The sequence below is a fragment of the Aythya fuligula genome, chromosome 4 (assembly GCF_009819795.1).
Source record: "Aythya fuligula isolate bAytFul2 chromosome 4, bAytFul2.pri, whole genome shotgun sequence".
NCBI classification, from domain to species: Eukaryota; Metazoa; Chordata; class Aves; order Anseriformes; family Anatidae; genus Aythya; species Aythya fuligula.
In genome coordinates this window covers 30,536,889-30,548,151 of record NC_045562.1, presented here as the reverse complement: position 1 = coordinate 30,548,151, position 11,263 = coordinate 30,536,889, and positions in this window count along the sequence as shown.

The following is an 11,263-nucleotide window of genomic DNA, read 5'->3' as shown; positions in this document are numbered from 1 at the left end:
TTAGGACAACAACTAGTTGCACTGTCACCTGGTGTCGCATTTAACATCAGTCCTCTCCCGGTGTCTTCTACTGGGGTTGTCACCACAGGTACAACATACATTTATGTCCATTAAAAAGCATACAAACAGTTTTTCTTGCCTTGTCCAATTGATCCACCCTGATCTCAAGCAGATGCTTGGGTTTCTTCAAGAGCACCTTACAGAAGAAACCTTGGAGCTAGAGCTTTCTTATGAAGTAAACATTTTATACGTACAGTTTCTTAACAGAAATTTCATACAGGACCATATACTAACAGAAGATCCATAAAATATGTCCACTCTGACCATTCTGCTAATATTTGTGAGAATTCTCAATTTTCAATTTCTGAAAGTGGTCTGGTTCACTTCAGTCTTTGGAGTTTACCTTTCACCTGCTTCCTAGCACAAATGGGAGCCTCATCAGTCAAACAAAGGATAAAAATATATGACTGGCACTGTATTAACTCAGCAAACTCAGTTGAATATTCTTTCCAATTTCCACTTTTCCTGTGACTTAGTGAAATCACCTAGAAATTTATACATCCATATAACAATGAATTCAAGGCAAAACAGGGAAGGGGAAACAAAATAGATAGCATCTTAAGAAAAGGAGAAAGTTCCTGGAAACAAAAATAACTCTCTCAAAACATATGCCACTTGTAAGGAGCAATTACTGTGAGGAGTTTGTGTGATAGTCTAGTTACTCTTTATTTCATCTGCTTTCCAGAGACTGCATAGTCTATAAAAGGACTGGAAATTCCCATAATGAATACTATAATGGCATTTATTATGCCAGCAGAATTAAGCTTGTGTCAACACTTCCATTATAAAATCTTGTTTTTAAGAATTTTTAACTTGTCTCTATAAATACTGCATGTCTCACTTCATTTCTGAATAAGTCAAAATATTATTTTCTCACAGCGTACATTGCCGCAGTGATATTACTGATTTGAAATGGACGAAGGTCTTGATTAACAAAGATGAAAGACAGAAAATAACCTAATTGTTTTATCATTAAACTGCTTATTCTTTTCCAGCATTCTTTTCTGATTCTTTCTGTGGAGGAAGACTAGGGATTTTTATTTATTTATTTATTTATTTATTTATTTATTTATTTTTCCCCCTAACTATGTCTGTTACAAACTTTACATTTTAGTTCCTGTTTGAAAAATGAGACTTTACAATTAGTGTGGGGAATGAAGGAGAAAACAGTCCCTACACATCTGCAGAAGCAGATTAAATGGTATAAAGGGTGCAAGAGCGGATGTGCCATCCTTCCCGTGCTACCTTACGTGACTTGTATTCGCTGTGACAACAGCAAAGCTGATGTTGCACAGGAACAAAGCAATGTTCAAAGCTTGTGAGTTAATACTTGCTGGATTTATGGATTTACTTCAGAAAACTCAACTTTGAAAGGAGAGAAGAAACCAGGTGTTGGAAGAGCCCATGGTAATTAGACTGGGGGTGGGGAGGCAGCAGCTTTCCTGTTGTCGCTGAGCATAAATGTAAAATATACAGCACTGAAGGCTTCTATGTTTGAGAGATTAGTTTCCATGTAATTTGGACTTTTTACTACTCATTTCTTTGCTAATATTTATGTGCTCTTTGTTTTCATGAAACTACTAGCACAATAGGAATGACAGCACAGCGAATTAATGAAAATACTGAATGCACAATATCTGTAAGGTTCATGAATATATGATAGGAAGACAGGGATAATTTCACATAAAAGGCAACAGCTGAAAGACAAACAACCAGGGATGTTCTTCCATTAAATGAAAAAAAAAAAAAAAAAAAAGGAAAAAACACTCATATACATCTAAAGAAGAACCAATTCCTATTTTGAAGCTTTAATACCAGAGCTAGCTAACTCAGTGTCAGTCTGGAGTTACATTACTAATTTCATTTTATATCTATAGTCAATGTAGTTCTAGGGCCTTTTTGAATTATACCTGTTTGGATAAACAGCCTCAAATTTAATCCTCCTGTTATTAAATTTTTATATGTGTAGCTACCAAAAGGAGTATAAATTGGGATTGCTTAAAGTATGAGGAGTGAGAAAGAGGAAAAAAAAGATATTCAGAAAGGTATTCAGATATTGGATACTGCAAGATGCTTTAGGATAGAAAGAAGCACTTGTCATGTCTACAAGGAAAACTAAAAAGAATAAAATTCATATTATTTGAGAAACAGTCCTTAAAAACAGAAATAAAGACCATTTAGTTTCAGCTCAAAATGGCTGCTAGTGAAATACTGAACCTGGATTTCTAATATAGGAAAACACATGGTAGTGGAGGAAAGACATCAGATCTTCTTCCAGGGTACTAAGTGATGACCAGATGAGAAAAGAAAAACGTGTTTCTATCTCATTAACCCCCACATGTCCAAGTAATCCATAGACAGTAAAATTATTTCCTTATTAACCTTCCAACTGTAGGTTGCAACACACAACAGCAAGGAAGACAAAGATGCTGAAAAGAAACAATTAATCCTGAAGCACTGTCATTTCAGGTATTTCAAGCTGTAAAAATATGATCTGTATTAGGTTGTATTGGCTCGGAACTAGCGGAGACAGACAAAAATGCAAAATATGGAATCCATTGTAACCTTGAAATGGTGCTACACCAGCCCTGTTGATTAGGCAAGGAAGCTGCACTAACAACAATGTGCACTAATGAAGAGGGAAGGGAAGGGAAGGGAAGGGAAGGGAAGGGAAGGGAAGGGAAGGGAAGGGAAGGGAAGGGAAGGGAAGGGAAGGGAAGGGGAGGGGAGGGGAGGGGAGGGGAGGGGAGGGGAGGGGAGGGGAGGGGAGGGGAGGGGAGGGGAGGGGAGGGGAGGGGAGGGGAGGGGAGGGGAGGGACTACATAATCTACTCATCTGTCCATGCACTGAAGATGCTTCTGGAATATCACAAGGCTACAAAATATCCAGACATTTTAGTTTAGATTATGCATCCATCATCTAAGTAAAGTCAAATTTAAAATCGACAGTGTCCTTGGAGCACATAATAATCTAACTGCAAACATGGCAGAGTACATTAAGAAAAGATCAGTACTAATTCACACAATTCTTCCTTAAGAAGAATTACCATTACAAGAAGATTACAAGCTCTTTTTAACAAATAATCATACCAGTAGTCTTCCATCCTTAGTGCACATTCATTTGTGAAGGAGCTACGCAGGTGCAGCATGATACAAATACTGTGATCTGCAATACACAATCCGTACGTTTAGGTATTCACATTCATTTGTGCTTCAAAAGTGCACTCCTCCTCTAAATAAATGTTGTGCAGGCACATCCATAGAAGATCGTGTGGGAAATTGAGCAGCCAACATATTATTTGATGGGACAACATCCAACTCTTACAAACAGAAGAAAACAAGATGCTCTGGAGATCTGTATGCTAGGGAAAATGTCAATACAAAGGGGCAACAAAGCATTAAAAATGGAGATAAGAGGTCTGTGACCCTATTTCCCCCAGCCTGAAGGAGAACATGGTAACAGTGCTAAACTTCTCTTTGCTTCAGCAGTGTCATGAGCCAGAGGAGAAGAAGTACTTGGGTCAGGCAGCACTGCGCAACACACAGCCCTTCCCTCTGTGCATCCTCAGTTCATCTTTGTGCCTACCCAACAATGACGAGCACTCTTTGTTCATACTGGCTGTATGAGGCCTTCTTCCTATGGCAGATAAAGCTAATTTCACTGCCAACATACTTGAAAATAGACTGACCTTCTTTTTTAGTGTCTCCTAAAAAGACAGAGGTATTGGGCAAAAGCAAACAAAAAACAAACAAATAAAACACAAATGTCAAAAAGCTTTTCAATTTAGGTAAAAAGCTGATTATTCCCAAATAAATATTTTTAAGATCTCTTGCAGAATGAATGAATCACATTTTTTTTTCCTGTTCTTCCCACATGAAGCAATTTATTTCAGCTGTGGGCTTCATCTATGTTTCTGCAGAAAAATGCACTTCACAGTATGTAGCTCTGGTAAACAACTTTGCTGGAGCTCAGATGAAAAGGGAAAGTTTAAAACACTAGAAAATTAAACATAATGCCTCTGATTACTGAAAATACTACACCCACAGTAAAAATGAAATCAGGCACAATAGCCTAAGGGAACACCAAGAAACAACACAGCAAATAGGAGACTAAACTTTCAAAGTAAAGATATTCTTGATTGCATAGTGGGAGAAGATTGCTATGAGATGTACCCAAACTATTTTTTGAAATTCATTTCCCGTGTGCTAAACTTAAGTCTCGAAGTACTCATGTCACATAAATGGCAATTGCAGCAGTTCACTCCAACTGCAGGGATTTAGGATTTGTTGAATTAGATGGCAAGAGACTGGAGATGTGAGAAGACTTGCTACAGGAATTAGGAAATGGTCAATGTACTCAAACTTTTTTTTTTTTTATTTATTTTTTTTTTTTTATTTTAAGCTACCTATTATTCAGTTTCTCCAGTCACAATAGATTTATATCAGAGGCTTGTTCCTAAGTTTTTCTGTGTATTGCATCTTTTAAACTAATGCTCAGTCTCATGAAGTCTTCCTCAGCCACATGCAACCGCAATGAGTTCTCAGGAATGGCATTTCAGAAAACAGAAACAATACTTTGGCCAGGCCTCCGGGAATTACAGCTCAACCTCCCAAAGCATATCAGGTCACGCAGGACAAAATGTCTCAGCTCAGAGGCTGTGAAAGCTTTGTGCTGACAAACAGCACGTGCCCTCTCTGCCTCCTTCTCCTCCTCCTCCTCCTCCGCGGTATCAGCAGTACAACCCATGGATCAAACATCCTTGCTACAACTATAGGAGGGTTCAAGTTTCAATGTACTTGCCCAAAAGCCAGGTGCTGCCATCAGAACCAAACGATAAATGTTGTCTGCAATCCCACCACCACCTGCACAGAGTCAGAAGCTTGTGCAACATGACAAAATTACAGGTTTTCAAGCATCCAGGAGGTAGTGTTTCCCACTACTGCATTTCTTCAAGATGGAAGTAACCATCCGCTGCTTCATCAATGGGGCGGCACTTCCAGGCTGCAGCCTTCCCCTCCACACTCCTTCTCCATAGATCAAATTCACTGGCTGATGTCTCTGAGCTACAAACTTTGCCATCCAACTCCAAAACCAGCTTTCTTCTCTTTCTTTCTTTCAAATTAATATCCATCAACTGGGTTATCGGAGACCCTGGGTGCACTTGGAGCTAGCATCAACACAAACCACAATCCACCAGCCTGACCCCCCGTTCTGGCCGAGGCGCACCGTCAGGAACTGCCGCTCAGGTCACTGACAGACATACTTTTACTAATGGCAGGATGGCAGACAGAAAAACATACAAGGAAGGCAAGAAAAAGGAAAACATTGTGACAAAACCTACTTCTTTTATGACTTGACAGAATAACGGCATTGAGAGGGAACTGTGGGAGCTGGGTTTCCTTCTGCAGCCCGAGGGGAGCCTTACCCCATAGGACATGGTCACAGGCGTGCTTGGTACCCACCAGAGGGAAGGCACAGCAGATCTGCTGAGCACGGTGTGCCCTCCGCCCCAGGCGTGCTGGCACACCAGCCCAGCACATGCCACTGGCAAGGCTTCTACATTCAGCTCCCAGAGGTAAGGTGCCCCCTCACAGGCAGGTCTCTGGCACGCTTGTCTCAGCACCTTACGCTGCAGGGCAGGCTCGCAGCAGCATAAAACTCAGCTCACCTGGCTGCAATTGAGAGACATACCCTAGCTCTTTAGAGCTCCTCAGATACGAAGGCCATCAGTTCCCAAACACAGCTATCTCCCTTTGTAAACACTGCCCTTAGCCTTGCCTGTAGTTCCTTCAGCCTTCCCACACCCAGGTTCCTTTTCAAAGAAATGTCCCTGGCCTCATTTTCCTTTAGCTCAAAAGGGAGATTTTCAAAGACAATAATAAAGCCAGACCCCTCTGCCCTTAGCTCCCAGGAGGTGCCAGCCTGTTACTTGTGTCTGTGAAGAGTTCCTCTGCCTCTTTCCTTTGTTGTCTGTAGAGATCCTGAGCTTTTTTTTTTTTTTTTTTTAAAACTGACTAACTGCTCTTCTCTGCTTACCAACTCCATTGCCTAACTACACTGACACTAATCAGAAACTTCCAAACTTCCCCAAAAGCTTGAGGGCAGGGAGAAAATGCATAGGCTCAGGCAGTCGGGATTCACTTCTTACTTGGCAGAGACACATGTAAGAAAAGAATATATGAAAGTGAATAAAGGTAAACATTAGATTATAGGATCCTTATTTTAACCCTTTTACATTTTCCTATGAGAAGGAAGGAAATTTAAGTTTTAAGAGGTAAAATAATCCTAACCAAGGCATGGAAGTACCCTTTATCCCAGTTGGGAATCATTTCTTTAGCCATTTTCCTGAAACTTAAAAATAAATCTTTGCCTGGCCTCTTCTCTTGCATTTATATAAGAGTGATTTCATGACCTCAGTGCTTAAAACTGTCCCACAGGTCACAGAGAAGAAATTTTTTACTGCAGCCATCACTCAGAGTGACCTTCAAGGAGACTATGAGGGCAGCCAAAATTCTAAAATCCTTTAAAACTACTTAAAATAATTAAAATCTAAGCTACCATATCTCAAGCAATGGTTTTACTCCCCACACAAAGTGGCTCAACAAGATCGAGTGTTGTTAGTATAGCGGTGATATGTTAATGCAGGTACTTTATAGAGTAAATTATTTATATAGAGGATCTTGCTCACTGCTTTCACACTGGAAAGAATGCTGCTCTTACCGACTTAAATGCCACCCTGGAGCATGAGTTAGGGGAAATGCAGCGTTGCTTAAATAAATAAATACTTGTTCTTTAACATTCCCACAGGGCAAGAAGAATTTTTAAGTATCAGGATATTTTAACTAGCTCTTCATTCCTTTTTTTTTTTTTTTTCCAGGAAGAGACTAAGATGATGTCACTTGCCTTTACATATTCTCTCAAATTGCCTAACGAGGACAAGTCTGTCTTCAAAGAAGTGGCTCCTTTCAACAGTGGGCTCCCAAGGGGCACTGGTCCCAGCCCTGCATCCTGTGGGTATTTACTTACTGGCCTATCTGTGAGCTGATGGTTATCGTCGTCCTGTGTGGCACTGTTCCTGGCATCACTGCCCCCGGACAACATGCCACAACATTGCTGCGATGTCACTTCCTAAAGGACTAGCACCTCCGTATCCCCGTTTGTGCTTATGAGGTACCTTTTGTCAGGGCAAACTCCAGTTAACAAGCTCAAGAGGAAAATAACTACATTCTTATGCACAACGTGAAGCAAAACTGAAATGCAGAAGGACTATTAGGTAAGCTATTTGGTAAGAGTTCAAAGGCTATCACTTATACAAGAAACTTGATCTTACTTGAAAAATACAGGTGTGATTTCACACAGGATATTAGCCTAGATATAGGCCTTTTCCTATCACATAACGTAGGATTAGATTATTTCACACCCTTATCTTGAGATTTTAACTTGAAAGTAATGATTAACAAAGCAGATATGAACCCTTAGAAGCCTATTTCAGGAAAAACTGAAGTAAAGGAATTTGATATTTATCAGATCATAAACATTACAGGGCAATTTGACACTTAGGTATATCCTTCGTGACGTAAGGAAACACTCAACTCTATGCTTATTAATTCTTAGTCCTATGATGATTTTAATATCTCAGTATTAGGTGAGAAATTGCATGTGTGCTAATCACAGAATCCAGAGGTGGGATGAGATCCCCAGAGCCCACTTGGTCCAACCCAGCTCATGCAGCAGGGTGCCCAGGACCACGTCCAGGTGGCTTTTGAAGATCTCCAAGGAGGAGACTCCACCGCCTCTCTGGGCAGCCTGTGCCAGTGCTGTCACCTGCACAGTACAGAAGTGCTGCCTGGCATTTAGAGGGAGCCTCTTCTGTTCCAGTCTGTGCCCAGAGCCTCTTGTTCTGGAGCTGGGCACCACTGAAAAGAGCCTGGCTCAGTACTCTTTGTACACCCCCAGATCATTTCCCCCAGCTGCTCTGCAACTGAGCATCCCCCAGCATGTGCTGCTGCCTGGTTCCTGCCCAGGTGCAGGACTTTGCACATCACCCTGGCTGAGCTTCATGAGCTTTCTCAATAGTCCCATCCATCCAGGATGGCAGCTACATCAATCACTTCCCCAGCTCTGCATCATCTGCACACTTTTTAAGGGTTTGCTGTGCCCCATTATAATACAGGTGTCAAAGGGGTCTCCACCTAGCACTGAGGCTGGGGTACCCTGCCAGTTACCAGCCTCCAACTGGATTCCTACCACTGATCACCACCACAGGGGCTGCCACTTCAGCAAGTTTTCAGTCCATTTTACTGCCTGCTCAGTCAGTCTGCACGTCATCAGCTTCTCTAATGGAGCTCTCTAGGTTAGTTTCACAAACTGCGTGGAATAAATTATTAATTTTACAAGTAAAAAAGGAGCTATATTACTCTGGCATTAACATGCCACATTGCTAAACTGCTGGAAATGTAAAATTGCTAAGGCGTCTGAAAAGAATTCCTCACAGCCACAGATTTACACTGTGGTTTAGGCCATAATTTTGTCTCTTTTATTTGAGGTGTTAACAACTCATCCCCATTCAGATAATAGTTACACTTTCAGGTTTGTCTCTAATGCTTTCTGGTTGAATCATGGTTAGCAGTGATAAAAACTTAGCTTTGAAAACTGCTAAAATGGTAATGTATCTGAAGCTGATGAAAGAAAAAGAGACCATGCCAAATGTATGAGAAAAGATTGTCTGACCTGACCAATGCCTTAGGGATAACAACATTTATAGAAAGAAAGAATGTATGGCATAGTAACAACACTTTGTAAAAGAATGATTAGTAATTTTTTGTTTGTTTGCTTTTTTTTTTCAATCCTTCCACCAAATAAATAGCCTGTATGACACTGCAGCTTTTATTGAACACTTCATGGTACCTGCAAGTTTCTTGTTTTTCCTGTGTAAATCATCTGTTCTCCACTATTTTCTTGCCTTTTTGGTAGTGAATTAACTAATCTGCCCTTTTTGAACACTTTGGGAAACAACAGCGCTGAAGTAGATGAACAGTGGTCTAAAGCAACACAGACCTTTTGCTTGTTTTCATACTCACAATCAGACTCCTACTTCTCTGTAATCCAGAACCATTTTTTAAGTAGAATCCAGCCTGTGACCAAGGACCATACACAGTTCACATCTCTCAGCAACACATGAACACTGTTCCCCAAAGAGTCAGATGGCATAAAACAGCCAAGAAAGGATCCCCTCCAACCCTGTACCCACAACCAAGATGTGATTTTATTGCACAACTAAGAGAACTTGCAGGTTTATTTTGCCTCTGATTCTTGTTTCTGCTTATATCAAAATTTTGTGCTTAAGCTGTGAGATTTAACTACGCAGCGTAACATTGCATGAGACTGTTGTTATGGCTTACTGAGTGAATTGTAGCTCTGGTTGCTTAAGCCTCTGGATGAAAAAGCTTTTTTACAGCTCAGATATACGTTGTCTTTCAACACATAGCTTCAACGTAAGAAGTGGGTCGCAGGAAAACAGACTTCTTTTAAGGCTTATGGGGCATATCCCTTCTGAAGAACAGCGGTGAAAATTTAGCTTTGGATTCTGTATGCCCTTCAGCTGTATAAAGTCTGCTATGACTTCACAATTTTGTGAAGTCTCTAAAAAAAACAGTTTCTGCCTAGCACCTCCTCAGCATAGCTATATCAAAAACAAACAACAAAAAAACTGCTTAACATCTCTAAGGAACTACACAAACTACACAAGCATAAAGATATTTGGTAGGCAGATCACCTGTTTTTCTTCATTGAAAAGTATAGTCACAACAAAAGAGAGACCTCCCTGAAGGCAGAAGGAATTTGGGGGATCCAGTCTTTTAACACCTGAGGACAGAGAGAGATGTGTTTATTTCACTATTTTGAAGTGAAAATTCTCAGTTTATGACACAAGGATAAAAAATAAAAAAAAATTAGTTAGGAGGAAGAACTGTCCCTTCTTTTCTGAAATTGTGGAATGAAGTCAAAGCTTAAACATTATTTTCTTCTGGTCAGTCTCTAACTGAAGCCTTTAAAACAAAGCAGCGTTGTTCGTTTTTCATGCAGTCGATAGTTCACAAACATGCTAATTGTACTGATCACTGCCATTCTTCAAAACAATATTCCCCAAACATCATGGCCTTCACTGGCCTCTCTTAAATGAGTCTGATGTAGGTGCTATCTGAGGTTCTGAAGCATACTGCATGGATATGACTGAGGCAGGACTAAGTGAGACAGATAACCAAGATGTATTGCTAACCTTGTTATCTTACTGGGATACTGCCCAGTGAAAGAAAGGCAGAGTATACTGTGAGTTTTTTTAGACTCTAGTCAGAACCAAGCTGTGTGGAACACATCTTCAGAGTGGCAGAATCTCAGGAAGGCAGCATGGGCATGTTGTATTGAACTGTCACTTCTTTTGGACTTTTGTTCACTAGGCAGAATAAAAGCTTGCCAAATCAGCTATATGAAAAAACACTCCATGCTTCAAAACGTCTTGAGACTCTTTGAGAAAGAGAAGTGTCATTGTTGTTGTTTTTGTTTGTTGGTGTCCCTCCCTCCCCCCACTTCCGAATACAGGCCTGTAAATGGGGTGTTCACCTTGATTAACTTCGTACATCTAACAGAGCTGCCTCAAGTGGGAGGGCCAGACTTTGACTCTACTTAATGAAGACAAGCTCAATAGTGACACAGAGCATGATTCAGAGAAGGAATCTAGCTTACGTGCTCTGAATCACACTTTCCAAGAACCCGTCACCTTTCTTGCAGGACTTAGCTATACACTTATTTTTCTGTTAAAATTTTAGGTGAGCTTCAGTGAAGCAATAGGCAAACTATGTCTTCTCTGAACAGCTTTGTCCAATTTATGCTGAAAAAGTGGTCGTGTTTTTCCTTTGTGATTTTGGCAGATAACAAAGAAACAAAAACACTGCCACTGGGTTTGAAAGGTGCATAAAATGAGTTTGAAAGACAAGTTGTTTGATGAAACATCCCATGAGAATAATAAAAATTATAACGAAGAGCAAACTTACCTAAGCTAATTTAAATATCAAATTGTCCCAAACAGCACCAGAAAAGTAGGTTAGATTACTTAGCTTCACCGCCTGGTTTGAATGTGAATATTGCAATTACCATTCTTTGAGAATTTCTGCATGATCTTATGAGAGAGCTTTGAACAGTAGCATTA